At 38.6% G+C, this 22,378-nt stretch overlaps 1 long non-coding RNA gene across 1 annotated transcript; it reads left to right on the forward strand.

The window, feature by feature from the left end:
* Nucleotides 1-9,051: 9,051 nt before the first annotated feature.
* On the forward strand, nt 9,052-13,074 carry LOC146894628 (uncharacterized). Its single transcript, XR_015001545.1, has 2 exons — nt 9,052-9,255; nt 12,108-13,074. It is a non-coding gene; the product is annotated as an uncharacterized LOC146894628 (long non-coding RNA).
* Nucleotides 13,075-22,378: the final 9,304 nt, after the last annotated feature.

The following is a 22,378-nucleotide window of genomic DNA, read 5'->3' on the forward strand; positions in this document are numbered from 1 at the left end:
TGACCTAAAGTGCCATTTTGCCATTCGAAGTTCTTCTGTTGAGAATTCTCTGTTCAGATAAGTACCCCATTCTTTAATTGGGTTAATTAGAGTTTTAGTGTCTAGTTTCTTGAGTTCTTTGTATATTTTGGAGATCAGACCTTTGTCTGATGAGGGGTTGGTGAAGATCTTCTCCAAGTCAGAAGGTAGCCTTTTTGTCTTACTGACAGTGTCCTTTGCTTTACAGAAGCTTCTCAGTTTCAAGAGGTCCCATTTATTCACTGATTCTCTTATTGTCTGTACTACTGGGGTTCTACCCAGGAAGTGGTCTCCTGTGCCTATGTCTTGTAGACTACTTCCCACTTTCTCTTCTATCAGGTTCAAAGTGGTCAGGTTAATGTTGAGGTCTTTAATGCATTTGGACTTGATTTTTGTGCATGGTGATAGATATGGCTCTACTTTCATTCTTGACAGGTTGACATCCAGTTATGCCAGCACCATTTGTAAAAGATGCTTTCCTTCTTCCATTGTATACCTTTAGCTCCCTTGTCAAAAATCAAGTGTTCATATGTTTGCGGGTTAATATCTGGGTCTTTTATTCGATTCCATAGGTCGACTTCTCTGTTCTTATGCCAATACCAAGCTATTTTCAATACTGTAGCTGTGTAATAGAGTTTGAAGTCAGGGATGGTTATACTGCCAGAAGTTCCTTTATTATATAAGATTGTTTTGGATATCCTGAGTTTTTTGTTTTTCCATATAAAGTTGATTATTTTTCTCTCAAGGTCTGTGAAGAAGTTTGATGGGATTTTGACGGGGATTGCATTGAATCTATAGATTGCTTTTGGTAGAATTGCCATTTTTACTATGTTGATCCTCCCAATCCAAGAGCAGGGAAGGTCTTTCCATTTTATGGTATCCTCTTCAATTTCTTTCTTCAAAGACTTAAAGTTCTTGTCAAATAGGTCTTTCACTTCCTTGGTTAGAGATATCCCAAGATTTTTTATGCTATTTGTGGCTATTGTGAAAGGTGAAGATTCTCTGATTTCCCTCACTGATTCTTTATCCTTTATGTATAGGAGGGCAACTGATTTTTTGGAGTTGATCTTGTACCCTGCCACATTACTAAAGGTGTTTATCAGCTGTAGGAGTTTTTTGGTAGAGTTTTTGGGGTCGCTTATGTACACTATCATATCATCTGCAAATAACGAGAGTTTAACTTCTTCCTTTCCAATTCGAATTCCCTTGATCCCCTTATGTTGTCGTATTGCTATTGCTAGAACTTCAAGTACTATATTGAAGAGGTATGGGGATAGTGGACAGCCTTGTCGTGTTCCTGATTTCAATGGAATGGCTTTGAGTTTCTCTCCATTCAGTTTGATGTTAGCTGTCGGCTTGCTGTAAATAGCTTTTATTATATTTAGGTATGATCCTTGTATCCCCAGTCTCTTCAACACCTTTATCATAAAGGGATGTTGAATTTTGTCAAATGCTTTTTCAGCATCTAATGAAATGATCATATGGTTTTTTTTCTTTCAGTTTATTTATATGATGGTTTACATTGATCGATTTGTGTATGTTGAACCAGCCCTGCATATCTGGGATGAAGCCTACTTGATCATAATGGATAATTTTTCTAATGTGTTCTTGTATTGGGTTTGACAGGATTTTGTTGAGAATTTTCGCATCAATATTCATGACTGAGATTGGCCTGTAATTCTCTTTCTTGGTTGTGTCTTTGCGTGGTTTTGGTATCAGAGTAACTATAGCTTCATAAAAGGAGTTTGGCAGTGACTCTTCTGTTTTTATATTGTGAAATACGTTAAGAAGTATAGGTATTAGCACTTCTTGGAAGTTCTGGTAGAATTCTGCATTGAAACCATCTGGTCCTGGGCTTTTTTTGGTCTGGAGGTTTTTGATAACAGCTTCTAATTCTTCACGTCTGACAGGTCTATTTAGACTGTTCACCTTGTCTTGATTTAACTTTGGTAAATGGTACTTATCTAAAAATCAGTCCATTTCTTGTACATTTTCCAACTTTGTGGCATATAAGCTTTCGTAGTAAGATCTAATGATTCTCTGAATTTCCTCTGTGTCTGTGGTTATGTTCCCCTTTTCATTTCTGATCTTATTAATTTGAGTGTTCCCTCTCTCCTGTTTGATTAGTTTGGCTATAGGTTTGTCAATCTTGTTGATTTTCTCCAAGAACCAACTTTTTGTTTCGTTGATTCTTTGGATTGTTCTCTGTGTTTCTATTTTGTTGACTTCAGCCCTCAGTTTGATTATTTCCAGTCTTCTACTCCTCCTGGGTGAGTCTGCTTCTTTTTTTTCTAGAGCTTTCAGGTGTGCAGTTAAGTCTCCAATGTGTGCTTTCTCCATCTTCTTTAAGTGGGCACTTAGTGCTATGAACTTTCCTCTTAGCACTGCTTTCATAGTGTCCCATAGGTTTGAGTATGTTTTGTCTTTATTTTCATTAAATTCAAGGAAGACTTTAATTTCTTTCTTTATTTCTTCCTTGACCCAGGGGTGATTTAGTAGTTGACTGTTCAGCTTCCATGAGTTTGTAGGCTTTCTGGTGTCAGAATTGTTATTGAATTCTAACTTTATTCAATGGAGAACCGACAAGACTCAGGTGGTTACGAGTATTTTTTTTTGTATCTGTGGAAGTTTGCTTTGTTACTGAGTATGTGGTCAATTTTCGAGAAGGTTCCATGAGCTGCAGAGAAGAAGGTATATTCTTTCCTATTTGGGTGGAATGTTCTATAGATATCTGTTAAGTCCATTTGATTCATTACCTCTATTAATTCTCTTATTTCTCTGTTGTGTTTCTGTCCATTGGTGAGAGAGGTGTGTTGAAGTCTCCTACTATTAGTGTCTGTGGTTTGATGACTGCCTTGAGTTCTAAAAGTTTTTCTTTTACATAAGTGGGTGCTTTTATATTAGGGGCATAGATATTCAGGATCGAGACTTCCTCCTGATGAATTGTTCCTGTTATGAGTAAAAAATGTCCGTCTCCATCTCTTCTGATTGATTTTAGTTTGAAGTCAATTTTGTTGGAAATTAGAATGGCCACACCTGCTTGTTTCTTAGGTCCGTTTGCTTGGAAGACATTTTCCCAACCCTTTACTCTGAGTAGATGTCTGTCTTTGTGGTTAAGGTGTGTTTCTTGTAAACAGCAGAATGTTGGATCCTGTTTTTGTATCCAATCTCTTTGTGCCTTTTTATAGGTGAGTTGAGTCCATTAATATTAAGTATATTAATGACCAGTGGTTGTTGACTCCGGTTATTATTTTTTTTTATTTTTTATTTTTGTTTAGTAGAGTTTGTATGTTTCCCTTCTTTGAGTTGTGCTTGTGAAGGGTTGCTAGATGTCTGAGTTATTGTAGGCAATATTGGCAATGTTGGATTCCTTGGGTTACGATTTTCCTTCTATTACTTTTTGTAAGGTTGGATTTGTGGCTACAAATTGTTTAAAATGTTTTTATCCTGGAATATTTTGTTTTCTCCATTGATAGTGAACGATAGCTTGACTGGGTATATTAGTCTGGGCTTGCATCCATGGTCACTTAGTTTCTGCAGTACCTCTATCTGTGACCTTCTGGCTTTCATGGTTTCCATAGAGAAGGTCGGTGTAAGTCTGATAGGTTTACCTTTATAAGTTACTTGATCTTTTTCCTTTGCAGCTCTTAATATTCTTTCTTTAATCTGTATGTTTTGTGTTTTGATTATTATATGGTGAGGGGATTTTTTTTGATCCATTCTATTCGGTGTTCTGTATGCTTCTTGAACCTTCATAGGAATATCGTTCTTTAGGTTGGAAAAGGTTTCTTCTATAATTTTGTTGAATATATTTCCTGGGCCTTTGATCTGCAGTTCTTCTCTTTCTTCATTCCCTATTATTCTTAGATTTGGTTTTTTTTTATTGTGTCCCTGATTTCTCGAATGTTTTGTGATAAGAATTTGTTGGATTTGCCGTTTTCTTTGATCAGAGCGTTTATTTTCTCTATGGTATCTTCAGAATCTGAAATTCGTTCTTCCATCTCTTGTATTCTATTTGTTATGCTTGATTCTGTAGTTTCTGTTCGTTTACCTAGATTTTCTATATCCAGCCGGCCCTCGGATTGTGTTTTCTTCATTGCCTCCATTTCAGTTTTCAATTCTTGAACTGTTTCCATGACCTGTTTGATTGTTTTTTCTTGGTTTCCCAGTGTATCATTCACGGATTTATTTGTTTCTTCTAACTTTTTGTTATACTTCTCATCCCTTTCTTTACTCATTTCTTCAAACTTTTTGTTGTACTCCCCATCCAATTCTTTATGGGAGTTATTCATATTCTGTTTAGGGGACTCTATTGTTTTCATAATTGCATTTTTCCCACTTCTTCTGGATTAAGGTGTTCAAGTCCTTCTACTGTAGGGTTGTTGTGATCTGGCATTTTCATGTTGTTTTTCAGATTGTTGGAGGAGTTCTTGCCTTGGCGTCTGCCCATCTCTTCCTTCAAATGCTCTCTATTGGATCTTCTGATACCGGGTCAGGTTCCCTTGTTGGGCAGGGACTTCTCTGACAGAAGGCCTACTTTTCCTCAGGCAGGCTATTGAAACACAGGCACTCCCTCCTGCCAGGTTACGCTCACAGCCCAGGCCCAGTGTGCAAGGCAGCTGAGCTGGGAAAATCCTATGGCCCCAGGGGGAAGGGAGGAATAGAGGAAGATGTACCTGAATGAAAGCTGGGATGGGAGGTGGGAGAGCTCAGCAGGGTGGAGCCACCACTGCAGGGTGACCAGGGAGTCAAGGGGGTTGGGGAAAGTCTGAATTCCTCCTTGCTGGGCTTCTGCCTTGGGCCAGGAGCAAACTCATCCCTCCTCCGATGGATGTCTGCTAGAATGTCAGTGCCCCTGCTTGCCAGGAATGTCGCTGATTTGACACAGGGCTTACCTGTCCTCAGACAGACTATCAAAGCATAGGAACTGCCTCTTGCCGGGATGTGCCCACACCCCAGGCCCAGCATGCAAGGCAGCTGAGCTGGGGAGATCTTAGGGAGGAAGAGAGGAGAGTGTACCTGGATGAAAGCTGGGATGGGAGGCGGGAGAGCTCCGCATGGTGGAGCCACCACTGCAGGGTGACCAGGGAGTCAAGGGGGTTGGGAAAAGTCTGAATTCGTCCTTGCCGGGCTTCTGCCGTGGGCCAGGAGTCCTCTATTTTCTTAATCTATGATATTGCTAATTAATTTTCATGAAACATTTGCTTTTTAACTGAGAACTATTAAGAAGTTACTCAAGTGTCCAAACATTTTAATACATTTAAGATTTACACGAGATAGTTTCCTTGTTTTTGTAGACACCTATGCACATTGTTATACAGACTCTTGAGAGAGCTGTAATTAATTTTTGAAAGCTGAGAGGTAAATAGAATATGTAAACATTGTAAACATTGTATATGCATATGTAAACATTGGCAGTGATACTCTGGTTGGTGTCCACTAATTATTGTTCTTTCCTGAAACTTTTCTGTGCCCTTTTATAATAAAATTGCAATTAATATGTTTTACTCTCTTGAATCTAAAGCAAAATTTTCATATATTTTTATATATGTATTATTGTTATAGGCCCTTAGTCTGGAACACCTGTGTTTACTATATTTCAAGCCAATGACTTCACTCTAGGGAGTTTGGCTGCAAAGGTCTCTTTTCACAAGATGAAGATGCTGCATAAGAAAGAAACACTTCTCTGACAAACAGAGGGTTTTCTGTAGTCTGGCAAGCACAGGTTGAGAGATGTCTATGTTTTCAACCTTTGTTATGAACTGAAAGGCAAATGGTGTGGGAGGTTCTTCTGTCTATATCTTGTTTTCATTGGTTAATGAATAAAGAAACTGCCTTAGTTGATAGGGCAGAATTAAGGTAGGCAGAGAAGACAGAACTGAATTCTGGGAGGAAGAAAGCAGAATCAAAGGGACACCATGAATCCTCCACCTGTGGTGGACGCTGGATAGAATCTTTCCCAGTAAGCCACTGCTACGTGGTGATATACAGATTTATTGAAATAGGTTAATCAAGATGTGAGAGTTAGCCAGTAAGAGGGTAGAACTAATGGGCCAAGCAGTGATTTAATTAATACAATTTCTGTGTGGCTACTGGGTGGCCGGAATAAACAAACAGGCCCTTTCCCTACAACAGGCAAAGACATTTTGGAAACTTTTAATACTGTCACTAGCTTAGAGGGTTTACATTAGATATTTTCTTTACATGTTTATACTTTTTATCTTGCTTGCAAAAGGATTTTATACTTTCCACATGCAGATACAACATTAATAAACATTTACGTAAAGATTTCTTTGTGTTTTAAAGTCTTTTAAAAGTCTTAGTATGCCATTCTTATTATCTCCTTTGTTTATTTTCATTTCATTTTATATTTCCTTGGACTTAGAAAGGGTGATATTTTTTAAGATATCATGTAAATTATTGTCGATAAGTATCATTAGTAATAATTGATGTTTTTATACATGTTATTATTTAACTATCATTTTTGTCTGATTTTTAGTAGAAATAGATGTGGAAAACATCATTATATATATGAATAATATATTACATATTTGCATTTATATAATATGCTAAGGCCAGTTACTATTGCTTTTATGTACATATTTTCAAGGATGACCACTTTGCATTGGATAACCAAATAAGGGGCTCATAATAAGAGAAGGCAAATTCTCTGTTTCTCAGCAATCATCAGTTTCCTGTAACATTTTTTCTGAGTTGTGGTCCTATGAGATTTCTTTTATTTTCATTTGTATCCTGTGGATGTGCCATTGAAACCTTGTTTAGGTAGTCATATTGTTGAGATATGGTATTTGTGGGGGCTCAAAAATGTGAGCCTATTTTCACCATGCTTGATGGTCAGAGAGTTTGGAGGTTGCTCAAAATGGGACAAGCATAGCTGCACGTCCCAACTGAGGATGTGATTGCTGTTTCTTTGACATTAAAGTGGTTCATACAAGTAAATCCATTCCACCCTGACAGATAGATGGTCAGTATATACAAGCAGTACTTCTGCTCCTTCTTTTGTGATTATGAGGTCACCTGGGGTGGGGAGTGGCCACTTTCAGGATATGTGGTCTATGGAAGCTTCACTGCGTAAATAACAGAATGCTAATGATTTGATGTCTCAAAGTGTTAAAGCAATTAACTGTTTGAGTTGTCCTTTGTATCATAAAGTAGTTACCTTATTTCCCCCTTAAATTGGGTATAAAAGAACATGGAAAAATAAACACGGGGATTTCAGTATTCACTAGAATGCCCTCCCAGTATTTTCTATTTCTGTTTTATTATTTTCATGTGTCTTCATATTCTTTACTTATATTTCTAATTCTCCATGCCCCTACCTTGGAAAGAGGAGTTTTTGTCAAGGCTATTTCCTACCATAACAGCCCAATGTGGTGCAATCTACGACAGATCACTATCTAGGAAGTGTAGACTTTCATCATGTGTAGGAAACAGCATCTGAGCAGACTTTCTCATCCTCCAGCTCCTATAATCTTTCATACTCTCTTCCATAATGGTCTCTGACCCTAGGCTATGAGCGTTTTATTGTAGATGTATAATTGGGGATGGCACTCCATGATCAGTAGTTCTCTGCATTTTGACCTGTTGTGTTTTTCTTTAATGTTCTCTGCTGCAAAGAGAGCTTCTTTGATGTAGGATGAGAGTTACCAGAGGACAAAAGTATTAAAAATTGCAGTCAGGAATTATGATGCTTTAAGAAATTGGTAGTAGTAGGACCTACTCTAAGATCCAAGATCTCACTAGCATCAAGTACTTGGCTAGATTTCCATTACCAGGGACAACGATTCCCTTCCTGTTAAGTTACTTGGCTAGATTTCCATTACCAGGGACGACAATTCCCTTCCTGTTAAGTTTTACTTAAGTTCAATTAAGCAAGTGTTCACAGCCAAGATATGAGTGCCACTATTGCACCTTTAGGAATGCCTTGCTCTTCTGGTCACTATTATGGCACATAGGCATCACAACTGGTAGGACTATCAGTTGCTTCTCTCCCTTGGCAACTTTAACAATGCCTTTTGGGACTATGAGAGCTAGTTCTCAGGAAGAAAGCATACAGGCCATATCCAGCCCCAATTTATAAAGTCTCTGTCTGAAGCTCGTGTTACCTTCAGCATTTGGGAAATTTTCTTTTAATTAGGGTCAGGAGAGTCAAGTGAATCTAATACAACACTGGATATTCCTATTGCCCTTGACTTCCCTGGGATGATTTAGAAAAACCCAGTAGAGTGTCATTGCTATTGCCTGTTTCTTTTTTCATTTCAAATTCAGTTTCAGTCAGGTTTTCAAGACAGAGAGACTAGATTCTTTGTCAGACTATAGCAGTTCCAAACAGTGTCCCCATTCCCCTCTCATTTGTTATGAGCTGAGCCTTTCTTTCTAAATTCTGGTTTCTTCAAACTCTCATCAGAATGACTTATTAAAATTATGCTGGTAGTATTGCAGAATTTTCTAATTTTAAGTTACAAATGTTTCCACATTCTTCTGACAAACCAATTCCAAAGGCCCGGCAACAGCATAGTCAGGTTTGTCACAGAGATAACACTACTCTCAAGGGCAATTTTCTCTATTTATGATTTCTCTGGATGCTGTGACAACATGCCCGACAAAGGGAGTGCTAAGGAGGGAAGAGTTCTTATATTTTTGGTTGTGAGCCTAGCCTATAAAGGTTGAGCCATCTCTTCATGCCTTTAATTCTAGCACTTGGGAGGCAGAGGCAGGCGGATCTCTGAGTTCAAGGCCAACCTGTGTGGAGAGCCATATGGAGTATACAGGAGCTGCACCTAGAAAATGGCGCTGGCACCCGGCTTCCGTGATCCCAAAAGCGGATGCTCTTGGAGACAAACAACTCCTTTTTTGGCTTCGACCCTGCTCATGCTATGATTGTACGATGATCGTAAGCTGCTTGTATTAGCATGGGCCTATGGGCAGTGCCCACGTGGCGAACCTGGATTGGCAGCCCTTGGCTATATCAGGGCTGGGAGAGGCTTGCCCGGGGGAAGAGAGGGAAGAGAGAGAACTGTGAAAAAGTTCCTGAATAAAACTGCTTGCGAGAAGAACTCCGGAGTCGTGTCATCCTTGCTGATCGAGGTGCAATGACAATCAGTGCCAAAACCCGGGATACATTACAGGACAAGTGACATGCGGGAATTTTGTCCACTTTCTCTCCGCGGAGCCCAGAACTTGTAGCAGTCAGGGGTGCACCGGAAAAGTCCACAAGTAAGTGGGGATCCGTGTCAAGAATGGGTTATTTGCTCTCACCTGTCAAAAGGGAGAGTGGGACAGTAGAGCCGCGATCACAGAGGATGGGTACAAAGGGACAGCAGAGCCGCCACCACAGCGGACAGGTTCAAAGTAAAACTGAAAGGTTAATTATGGGTGCTTCATCTTCGCACCCAATTTTCTTAGTTCTCAATGAGCTGCTATGCTCCAAGAATTTAAAACTGAAAAGGAGCACCCTTGAACAATTTTTAGGGGAAGTAGATGTGGCTGCTCCTTGGTTTGCAACCTCAGGGCATCTCAACTTACTGTCGTGGGATAAGCTAGGTAAAGATCTCGATTTTGCATTCGAGCAGGGAACATTGAAAGGTGGAGTTAGACCAGTTTGGAAGCTGGTACAAAACTGCCTGAGTGATCAGAGATGCAGTGCAGCGGTGGAAAATGGCTGGGTGGCATTGGAAGTGCTACAAGAGGAAAGATCTGAAAAGGCAACATCTGAAAAAACACATTCAGGCAAGGATCCTGGAAAAGGGAGAGCAAAATTATATCCCAGCCTTTCCGAATTAGATGAATCTGATAGCCCTAGTGTCAGTCAGTCCGAGAGAAGTAGTGAGAGTGAGGATGATCGAGAGGCCATAGAGGCAGCTCGAAAAGCCTTTGAAAGTATAAAACTGTGCCATAAAAGGAGAATGAGGAAAGGCTATAAACATAATACTGAAAGGGATCCCACTCCTACGGCTCCTCCTCCCTATGTGGAGACTAGAGGGGCTGCAGCAGGAGGCCCTTTTACACCCACTGGAGGAAGTTCCTTTAATCCTGCAGTATGGAGAGAGGTCAGAACTGAAATGATAACTCAAGGAGGGGCAAGAATGATGGCAGCTTTTCCGATCTTCCAGGATCAACAAGGAAATAGATACCATGAATTATTGAATTTTAAAACAGTTAAGAATCTAGCTGAATCTGTCCGGACATATGGCATTACAGCCTCCTTTACCATGGCCCAGGTAGAATCTTTAACCAGATTTGCTATGACACCCACCGATTGGGCAAATGTTGCCAAAGCTTGTTTGTCCCCTGGACAGTATTTAGAATGGAAAGCTTTCCTATTTGAGTTTGCGCATGCACAGGCCGCTATAAATCAGGCCGCAGGAGGACCCCAGGCAGTCTGGGTTGCAGACATGTTGTTAGGACAAGGCAGATTTGCTAATAATCAAAATGGATATCCAGATCAAGTATATGAACAGATTAATCTATCGCCATTCGAGCCTGGAAGGCAGTACCTAACAAAGGAGAGGTGAGAGGAAATTTAACAAAAATTATTCAAGGCCCTACTGAGCCTTTTTCTGATTTTGTGGCACGAATAATGGAGGCTGCAGGTAGGATATTTGAGAATTTGAACTCTGCTCTGCCCATGATAAAACAATCGATTTATAAACAGTATACAAAAGAATACAGAGCCACCATTACCCCGCATAAACATAGAGGAATAGAGCACTGGATGAGAGTATGTAGGGAACTGGGAGGGTCATTGACAAATGCAGGCCTTGCTGCAGCAGTACTGAGGCTGACTAGAGGTGGAAATTCCACTGATGGGGCCTGCTATCGCTGCGGCAAACAAGGACTTTTTTTAAGGAACATCCGGTGATTTTTCCCAGGATCACCGCCTCCCATTCCATTCCCTGTGCTAGTGTCATATTTACCGATGGGTCAAAAGCTGGGTGTGGAGCATATATGATAGACTCCAGTGATCCTGTTAAACATCAATTTTCTCCTGGAGCTCCTCAACAAGTAGAGTTATTGATTGTAGTAGAGGTTTTTAAGTCTTGCCCTTTTCCGTTCAATTTGGTTTCTGATTCCTGTTATGTGGTAAACGCTCTGAAACATCTTGAGTGTGCTGGACCTATCAAAACCTCCAGCCCTGTACATTCTTTATTTGCTCAGCTGCAGTTGTTAATTTATCAGTGCAAGCAACCCTTTTTTGCACAGCACATTCGTGCACATACAGGTTTGCCAGGCCCTCTGGCTGCTGGCAATGACAAAGTTGATCAGTGTACCAGACAAGAATGGATGTTTCTTGCATCTGCTTGGCAAAAGGCGTATGAATTTCATAAGGAATATCATGTCAATGCTAAAAACCTTGCAACATAAATTTGCTCTCTCTCATGCTGATGCACGAAAGATAGTTGTTGATTGTCCAAGCTGTGTGGTACATCACCATCCTCCTACGCTTGGAGTGAATCCTCGAGGTCTCTTACCTCAAAAGGTTTGGCAGATGGATGTTACTCATATTTCAGAATTTGGAACCCTGAAATACATACATGTTTCAGTTGATACCTGTTCTGGCATTATCCATGCCACACCTATGATAGGAGAAAAGGCCAACCAGGTTATTGCCCACTGCCTAGAGGCTTGGGTGGCATGGGGCAATCCTTCTCAACTTAAAATAGATAATGGACCCGCCTATATGGGACAAAAGTTTACATCATTCTGCCAGCATATGGGTGTACAGTTGGTACATGGCCTGCCTTATAATCCACAAGGACATGGCATTGTTGAAGGTGCCCACAGGTCCTTGAAAGTGATGCTTCAAGAACAAAAAGGGGGAATAGGACATGCACAGTCCCCTAAGAATAGACTTTCTTTAACCTTATTTACCTTGAACTTTTTACATTTGGATTGCTCTGCTTAATCAGCTGCGGACAGGCATTCCAATTGGTCTGATCCCTCCAAAGACTTGTTGTGTTGGAAGGATGCAACACAGGGGTTGCATGACATGGAACCTGACAGGGGTCTGGCATGGCCCTGATCCCATGCTGGCATGGGCACGAGGTTCTGTCTGTGTTTTTCCACAGAATCATCTGGACCCTATTTGGGTTCTGGAGTGCTTGGTGAGAAAAGTACAAGTTCAGAGGAATGACAAGCAAGATGAAGCCTCCGACTGTGATCCTATTGATGATGATGGTCCTGATGTCCCTGTTGCTGATCCAGGCCAATGAACAACCAGATCATTTCCCTGAATGCCACACGACTGGAATTACCTACTGCTGATGCTTTTCTTATTATGCTGAAATGGACTTTTAGTTATGTTAAGGAGTGGGCGGGAATAGGAGCCCTGACAGGCCTAATGGTGCTTGCCTCCCTGGTAAGTCTGTGGTGCATTTGTTGCATGAGAGTCTCACAATGTCGTAACGCAGCCATGATCATACAAGCCTTCACGGCCATTGAAGCAGAACAGTCCCCGCAAGTATGGTTAGCCGCGCTAAAACAATGAGCACAGGATGCGAGGCTGGCGCACTGCACTTGAGATTAAGGGTGGTAATCTTGAGAGGAGCATGTCTGATTGCATGTAGGTTGGTGCTATGATCCCACCTCTGCACAAAAGGCACCGGGCAGGTCTATTGTCCTCTGGGTGGATGACACCCGGATAGACTTTAGCACAGGTCCCATTTTCTCTGGCAGAGATCAGACCTCTACTCTTGCCTGCTGCTCTTAAAACAAAAAAGGGGGAATTGTGGAGAGCCATATGGAGTATACAGGAGCTGCACCTAGAAAATGGCGCTGGCATCCAGCTTCTGCGATCCCAAAAGCGGATGCTCTCGGAGACAAACAACTCCTTTTTTGGCTTCGACCCTGCTCATGCTATGATTGTACGATGATCGTAAGCTGCTTGTATTAGCATGGGCCTATGGGCAGTGCCCACGTGGTGAACCTGGATTGGCAGCCCTTGGCTATATCAGGGCTGGGAGAGGCTTGCCCGGGGGAAGAGAGGGAAGGAGAGAACTGTGAAAAAGTTTCTGAATAAAACTGCTTGCGAGAAGAGCTCCGGAGTCGTGTCGTCCTTGCTGGTCGAGGTGGCAACGACAAACCTGGTCTACAGAGTGAATTCTAGGATAATCAAGACAGTTTTACATAGAAACCCTGTCTCCAAAAAAGGGTTGGGGGAAGAGTTTGATTTTGCTCACAGTTTGAGGGTGTGGTCCAACTTGGCAGAGAAGGCACATCAGTAAGATAATGCAGCAACATCTACAGTCTGGAAGCAGAAAGTGATAAACATTGGTGGTGAGCTCATTGTCTTTCCACCTCACTTAGCCCAACCTAGAAATTCTCTCACAGATATACTCAGAGGTTTCTTTGCATGGTCATTCTAAATCTTACAAAGTTCATAATCAAGATTAGTCATCATCCTGTGTGTTAATTATTTATGTTCCTTGGTTATATGTGAATAATTTTTACACAAGTATTTAAGCTTATAACATGTAAGTATTTTTACCTCATAACCTCCCCTTTGTCACTTGTTTCTCTTCCACTAGTGGCTTTTATTTCCCTAATGGTTTCTGTTCTACTTTCATTAAAGAAGATTGATGTGAAGTTATAGAATATGTGAGACAATTGAAAAACTTAAAAGAAGGGAAGTGTTAAAGTTATTTTTTTGTTTTTGATATGTCTTATATCAAATCCATAATTACGCAAATAAAGAAAATATCTAAAAGTTAAGCAGCACATTCAAAATAAACAGAACTGTCATTTGATTGAAGAAAAACAACCACCAGTATATATGGGAGTAATTGATAAGTAGTTGTGGATATAATATTAATATAGAATATAGTGGAATTATTTATGTTGAAGACTTATAAAAATAAGTGATCACAAACCTGATCTAACTCAAGGGAAGATAATAATTATTCTTTAAGATAGAATGCTTTATATTTTCATCAGAGCCCTTCACCCATGATTTTATAATCTCTCAGTGGACTGAAATCCAGGAAAAATCATTATCATACATTTACTGGTCGGAAAATGATTTTATCATCTCTCAGTGGACATGAAATCCAGGGAAGATCATGATAGTACATTGACTGGTCAGAACACAATTACTGCCTATGTTCTCTTTAGCCCATGAAGAGGATATATTTATAAATACAGAAATCCAGCATTTTAAAACTCTTATCAGCATTGGAAATGTCAGATAACCATAATTTGACTTTGTAAACAATAGTAAACAAATACAGTAAAATATTAAAGTGTAGTATGATATCTGAAACTTAATACAATGGTCCTCAAAAAAATCCCTGCATCTTCTCTAGAGCAGATGTTAGAAGTACACACCCTAGAACCTAATGAACTAGAAATACTGGACTGAGGCAAAATCAATTACAAATAAATAACAAACAAGCAACCTACATATCTCAGTCATATTCCATCCTCTAATATGAACTAAAGTTTAATTTTGGAATTATAAGGAATTATTTAAAATTCATAGGCTATATCATTCCAGTCAAAATCCAAGAACAATATTTTTTTTTACACCAATTGATGTAGGATTCTTTTCTGTATGCTGTGTCTATGTTATATTGCCATTGGTTAATAAAAGAAGCTACTTTCAGTCAATGGCTTAACAGAATATAGTAAGGCTGGAAAAGATATGTAGAGAAAGTAGGCAGAGTCAAGGAGATGCCATGTAGCTGTCAGGGAAGAAAGACACCTGTGTGTTGGTACTGGTAAACCATGAACCTTGTGGTCAAGTATAAAATAATAGAAATGGGTTAATTTAAGATGTGAGAGCTAGCTATAAATATGCTTAAGCTATTGGCCAACCAGTACTGCAATTAATATAGTTTCTGTGTGATTATTTTGGGTCTGCGTGGTGGGAGACGAACGAGCAGCCACCAACTACAACTGATAATCTGATTTTAAATTAAATGATGTCGATAAATTCTGAGGGAAAGTAGAAAAACGCACAGGCAAAGAAAACTGGATAGATTGCAATATAAGAAATGAAGATTCATTAAAACCATTGTAATTTAACCAGTTCAAGGGGCGACACTAGGCCAGCAAACCAGGGCAAAACCCAGAAACAACCACAACACATGGTTATTTAGTCTAGGACAAAGCTGACAAAAATATGGCAGGAGAACCAGGTTCTTTTCAATACATTTTGCTTGACGAAAGTGAATCTTCAGTCATTCAGAACCCAAATCAATTCCAGATGCAGTAAATTAAAGTTACAAGCTAAAACAGTAAGATGTTAACTAAAACTAGGAAAATATCTTCACGAATTTGACGTAGACAAAACTTTTCAATAAGACACAAAAATACTGATAATATGAGAAAAATATATGAATATGTTTAAACTATGGACTTCTACTAACCAAAATATCCTATTAAGAACAAGAAGCCAAGCTATACAGTGATAGAAAAAATTTACAATGCACATATCAGACCAAAAACTTGTATCCAGTAACACTTGTTGATGTGTGCCTGAATTCAAGCACCCAGGAAGCTGAGGCAGGTAGAGGACAAATATGAGGGTATACTGCAGTATGCAATGCAATCATGTAAATAAACAAGCAAGAGGATAAATAAATAGCCAAATATTGTATTCAGTTGTATTCAATATCTTAAAATTCCCTCAATCTAGACAAAAGAATCAACATTCATAGAATCTGGTGTTCACTTGTGTAATCAATCTGTGAAAGAAGCAGCACTGAAATATTTACACATCAGTTGAATATAAATTCCAACAAGTATGTGATACCACTAAATACCATTAGAACAGTGGTTCTTAATCTTCCTAATGCAGTTTAGTTCTTTAATACAGTTTCTATGTTGTGGTAATACCCAACCACAAAATTGTTTTCATTGGTCCTTTTTAACTTTAAGTTTGCTAGTATGAATCATGGTCTTAGGTGACCCATGTGAAAGGGGTTGACTCTCAAAGGGGTGATGGCCCACAGGTTGAGAACCATTATGTTAGCCTATAATTAAAATAAAACTAGAAAATATAAAATGTTTGTGAGTACTAGGTTTGGTGATACATACCCTTAATTCTAGCACTTGCTAGGCAGAGGCAGGCAAAGCTCTGTGAGTCTAAGGCCAGCCTGGTACATATAGCAAGTTCCAGGCCAGCCAGAGATACATGGTGAGACTCTGTCTTAAAACAAAATAAAACCAACCAACCAAACAACAACAACAAACAGGTAAACAATAAAACAGTTTGCTGGGTTGCAGAACAATAAGAATTCTTAAGATGTTATTAATTCTACTCCATGGCATATCTCAAAATCACTTATGATCATTAAACTCCATAATTCAGAATTTCACAGCGGCAGTGTTTGTAATAGACCAAATTAGAAATGACTCCTCATCATTAGTAAAACAGGTAAACAAATTATAATATAGCCAATCATTGTGAACACATTTAAATAAGAATGAAGAGTAATTACACTGCAAAGACAAGGATTATTTACAGAAACAAATTTGGAAAATTTTAAAATGCAATATGTAATTCCTTTTATCCATTCACCTTGCTGGTTTTATTTCTTCATCTTTGGTTTTATTAACTTTTTTCTACGAACTCCCAAGACTCCTTTCTTTGTTCTTCTTTTTAACTGTTTATGTGCTCACACAGGCCCTTCTTTCCCATAGTACCCAAACTTCTATCTCTGTTGTCAAACATTACAGTTTCAGACTTACACATACAATTGTATGGTTGATCTCTCCACTGACATTTTTAAATAGTCACTCTATATTCAGCATATTTAAATCTAAGTTCAAAGCAGGAGAACAAACCTGTGGGTATAGAAGTTGTAGTGACATGTATGATAATGAGAGTATGCAGAATTCGATCTGAAGATTATATTAACATTGTCCTCCTCTGAGTACTTGTTACAGGGATGTGAACAGTAGATCATGTCTAACCAGATGTAATGATAACACATACACACACAGATACATATACACACATGCTTTTCTCTTTATAGACTGCATTAACTACTTGTCTATGATGGTATACATGACTGAAGTAACTTAAGGAGGAAAAGGTTTATTTTTTTCTGTCATGGGATGCAGTCCATCATACTTAGGAGGTCATGGCAGCAAGAGCATGAGGGAACTGTCACATTGGATCCAGTCGGGAATCAGAGGGAGATGAAAATTTACAACTTAGCCCATTTTTTTTTTCCTTTTTAAATGTAGTCTGGGGTCCAGCCTATAGGATGATACTTCCTATATTTAAGGTATCTTGGTGCCTACTGTAGGTAGTACTTCACAGATGATGCTTGCAGCTCATATAATTCTTCATAGGCATGCCCAGAGACTTGTTGTCTCCTAGAAGAGTCTAGAACCTATCAAGATGACGGTCAAGATTATTCATTACATGGATTTTATTTCAATTATTTTTAAGTTTCAAAAAAATAACAGGTTATTATAAAAATGTAAATCAAGACAGTGATTTTACAAAAGACAAGGGATAAATTTATGGGACCATTGGTATAATCACGATCCACAAAGTCAACTGTCTTGGGGAGACACAGTTTCATAGGAATTTGAATTGATGCGGGAGCTATTCAGGCAGACTGCCTGGTGATTGTCATTCCTGCTCTTGTGGTTGATCCTCCTGACTACTTCTAGCTTAATGGGCCCTGCTAGGTTTATTCTGTCTTTGATTCATCTTCTTTGGTCTTGCTAGTTTTTTCTAAGGACTCCCAGGATTCCATTATTAGTTCCTTTTTTTGTTAACTGTTTATGTGTTCACACAGGTTCATCTCCAAGAGTAGCCGGACTTACATCTCTCATGTCAAACACTACAATTTCAATTTACTACAATTTTCAATTACAATTACTTATACACACAATCATATGGCTGATATCTCCATTGGCATTTTAATATTTAATAATAATTTTGAATTTAGCACATCTAAATAATGAAGATCTGGTCTTTCCTCCTTAAGTCTCTTTCTACCCTACTTCCCATGTGATAGTGTATTCCAGAAGCCTTGAAGTCATAGTTGCTTCTTCTCTTTCTATCGCACCCCACTTCCAATATTCCAGCTCTGCCTTTAAAGTGAATTCTGTAACCCCACGGCTTCTCATTACCTTCATTGTTGCATCTTCACGGGAACTCTCTTAGTCTCTTAGCTATGTGTCATAGGAGCCGTCTTAACTAGTCTTTCACTACTGCTACCTATGCCTTTGCCCCCTGTAATGCTTGCTTCTCTCCTTATATTCTATTTTCAACACACCAACAAGAATTTTTCTTTTAAAATGAGTCAGGTCATTTTTTGATCAAAATACTATAGTTCTTCCCTACACACACAGAAAAGATCTGAAGTCTTTACAGTGCTCCACAAACAACGCACGACCTGTCTCTACCCTCTCTGACCTTATCTCTCACTATTCTACCCTTTTATCACTCAATTCTGCTCACACCAGGTGATTTTATGGTCCTCGAACACATCAAGCATACTCCTCCATGGGAGTCTGGGACAGCCTGGGTAATGTGTTCTTCCCCTAGATGCCCTGGCCACTTTTCTGCCCTTCAAGTCTTTGTTTAACTGTCACCTCACTCATGGTTATATTTGAAATTTCAGTCCACAGTCCAGCACTTATGCTTAAATTTCCCCACATCATGCTCTGCTCATCTTCTAACCCATAATATAGTTACTCACTCTTTCTCCTGTTTCTCCTTAATGGTTAGTAACTTTGATGAAGGAATATATTTGGAAGAGCTTCACTAGGCATTTCACTGCTGTTTTCCAGGGAGCTAGATGCTCTGGTCCGTAGTAAGTGTTCAATACAAATCCAGAGTATTTTTATTTTTAAGTCCATTAAAAAAAGTTTCTGGCTTCCTTATCACCCCAGTTAACCCAGTAGAGTATGTCATGCTTTTACTTTGTTCGTTAATAAAGACCAAATTCCTAGAAAAATGCCTATCACATCATTAGACCTCATTAGGAATTTATTACATTAATTATTAAGAGCTGATACAAGCATTTTAAATTGTATACGTCAACCTTATTGAAAAAATAATCACATAAGTAAAATTCCTGAAGAAACAAAATACATTTATGAATATCTATGGGATAATAAAATATTACTACTTTTTTCTGAATCCAAAAGGCCTTAGACAGAGATAAAATAGTGTATTTTATCAATTATCAAACACTGAATCCATTTTTAAAATATAAAATTCAAGAGGATCTCAGTGAAACACTACCACAGTATTTTAAAGAAAACTATAGAGCCTTTAATATTGGATTTATTGAAGGATCTGTTATGAACCACTTTCCATTTTTATCATTTCTTGCATATTGCATCTATTTTATTAACCATCACAATGGGATAATTGAAACCTCTTGGTTTGTAGTCAAGATTTCTTATTCACATATGCATGCATATATACCTATATATATACACACACACATATATATATATATATATATACATACATACACATACTCATGTTCTTATATGAAACCCTGCATTTCATGAAATGGATCATATTACATAATATTCCTACATATAAAGACATAACTATGTCATTACCTTAGTACACTACCTGCCTTGCTTATGGTTTCTTTTCTGCGGCCCACCATGATCCCTGATGCAGGCACTTTCATGATTTTAAGGTATCCATGGTTCAAATGCAACATAACAAAAATTGAGCTCCTTTCCTATCCCCAAGCACAACTTCTTCCCTAATTTTCTCAGTGAATGGTGTTTGGTAATGCAAATACGTGGGCATCATTCTTGACTTCTGTCTTCTTACCTATTCTTTCCAACTTCATTCATTAATTCCATACTTTAAATCCTACAACGTTGTCTGAGTGATTATATAATTATGATCAAAATCCATAGAAGTCTCTATAGCTTACTGATCTCCATTGAAGTGGAGATCAGTAAGCTATAGAGTGTACAGACATTGTACAGACATTCATTTTGTCTGTACATGGCAGTTTTGCATCTTCTTCTCTTTCTGCTGGGTGTGTTTCTTGCTTCTCCCTCTATCTGTTTGATATAACATCTAACTCCAGGTTCTCTTGATTGATAACTACTCATTCTGATCTCAGCATAACTGAGAGTTACTTGGGCAGAGCTTATATGAATCTACAGAGTACATACATGGCATTCTATTGTATTTCTTCCTTAAATGTTTCTATCACAGAATAATTTACATTTCTGTTTGATTGCTGATCAGATACTAAACTATAATCTCCACAAGCACAGGTAGACTCTATGGGCAGTGACACGCAATGTGCTTGGAATAGAGATTACAACATTTTTATGCTCCATAAATATTTGGTGAATAAATTTGAGAACGTATATTCCCTAATGAATGCCACCAAGAACCAAAATGATGTCATTATCTTTAAAGTCCAATGACATTCAGGCAAAAAATTATCTCTTTTGATTGTCTATGATGCTTTTACCACTCTATTTTGTGTTGGTCCACCTATTATGGAGTTCAGAATGTCTTCAGTAGAATAATGTAAAATAAAATTTCTGATTAAAAATAATTTTAATTTAAATGAAAACAACATGTATGGACTAAGATTATTCTCATGTTGTAGAATATTATATAACTCACATAGTAAGAACATTAAAAAGATTTCAGTACATTAATTTGGACATCAAGGGACAGAGAGAAGCTGACCCTGAGATTTTCTTCACACTCACAGTGCAGAACACTTGTTTGCAGAAATCTGAGCGTTGATAACAACTTCATATATCATGCAGCTTGCAAAACCATGCACAGGCGGTATGTATTAAGAAACGCTTTAGGGGTGCTGAGAGGTTTTTCTCTTTTGAAACACGAGCTCTAAAATAATTTGGTTTTGAGCCTCTCGCCACTGTTCTCACTCTACACTTGCCACTTTCTATGTGGTTATTGAGTTAACCTGAAAGGCTTTTACATTGGGAGGCTGGGAGGTCAGTGTCCCTGCCACCTCCCAATCTCTGCCTGTACCTACCTCAGACAAGTCTTTGTACTGTCCCTGCTGGACACTGCACCTTTCCGTAATTATAAATGTCTGTTTCCAGTCACTTCAAAGGTATCCCAGCACTGGGAGTCCTCCTTCAAAGCTTCCCCATTGCTGAGGAACTTCTGTCATTGACAGCGGGTCCCGCTTTGAAGTTTTCATGCCATTTATTGATTTCCACCCTTTAAAGATGTTCAGATTAGAAAACACTTCACCCCTTTGAAAATGTGCATATTTTCTTGATGCTGAAGGGTTAATCCTTTGAAGATATTTACATCTCATAGCAATGTCCTTATATGAGGAAATTTGACAAGGAATATGCCACATGCTTTATAGGGCTTTCATTTTCTCTGCTGGATCCTTCAGGATCAAGATCCTTTCAATTTACATGTTGGTTCTTGTGGCAAGCTTTTGTTCTGTCTTAATGTCATGGCAAAAGAATTTAATAATTATCTTAAAGGAAAAGTTTATAGAAGTTGAAAATAGCATTTATTGTGCTTATTTCCATAAGCATGCTCAAATTCTGACACAGCGTCTAGAAATGTTTCTTCCTGTATTTCAAGGTCAACTCTGGTGTCTGACTCTTACAGAAGACTACCATCAAAGGTTAGTTTTGTAAAGGAACTCTATTAGTTGCCAAACAAATGCTTCATTTGTATCATCCTTTGTGCATGTGTATTTTAATTTCCTCACTAGGGTTGCAGAAAGCTGTGTGGCTTAGTTGAAATCATCATCATTTAAGAAATGTAGTACAGTATGTCGTGCATGATAAGTCAGCTAGGTTGGGGGGCAGGTAATAAAATGGTGAAGTCCAGTGACTTCAGTATTGGACAGGAGAATATGCAATAACTTTTATAGTAGCTACAGGGCTTCACATACTGCTAATAAGTACATCATCTTCCTGTTTGTTAACTAATTTCAACAGTTTTATAATTTGGAATTTCTGTCATTTAGTATTACTGTGGTAATTGTTCATACTTTTAGGAGAAATAATACTTTAAATTTGAGTACAAATTAAGACTGTAAAAGCATTTAATGGTGAAAAAACTAGGGGAAAAGGAGAAACAAATGACCAACTGGTGTAGTTACTATGGAAATCATGTTTTTTTTTTTAATAAAAAGAGTTATCCTTCAACCCAGCTAGACCACTTCTGGGCTTTTCTAGCTTGCTTTCTATTGCTGTGTTGGAATACCTGACAAAAAGTGATTTGGGGAAGAAAGGGTTCATATCATTTACAGGTTACAGTTCATTGTCGAGGGAAATCAGAGTAGGAACTTAATATAGGTACCTGGAGGCAGGAATTGAAGGATGCCAGGTTGCTTACTGGTGTGCTTCCCTTTTGTCTTGCTTGGCTATCTCTCTTATA

Source organism: Myodes glareolus, chromosome 4, assembly GCF_982192425.1.
Source record: "Myodes glareolus chromosome 4, mMyoGla1.1, whole genome shotgun sequence".
In the NCBI taxonomy this organism is placed as follows: domain Eukaryota; kingdom Metazoa; phylum Chordata; class Mammalia; order Rodentia; family Cricetidae; genus Myodes; species Myodes glareolus.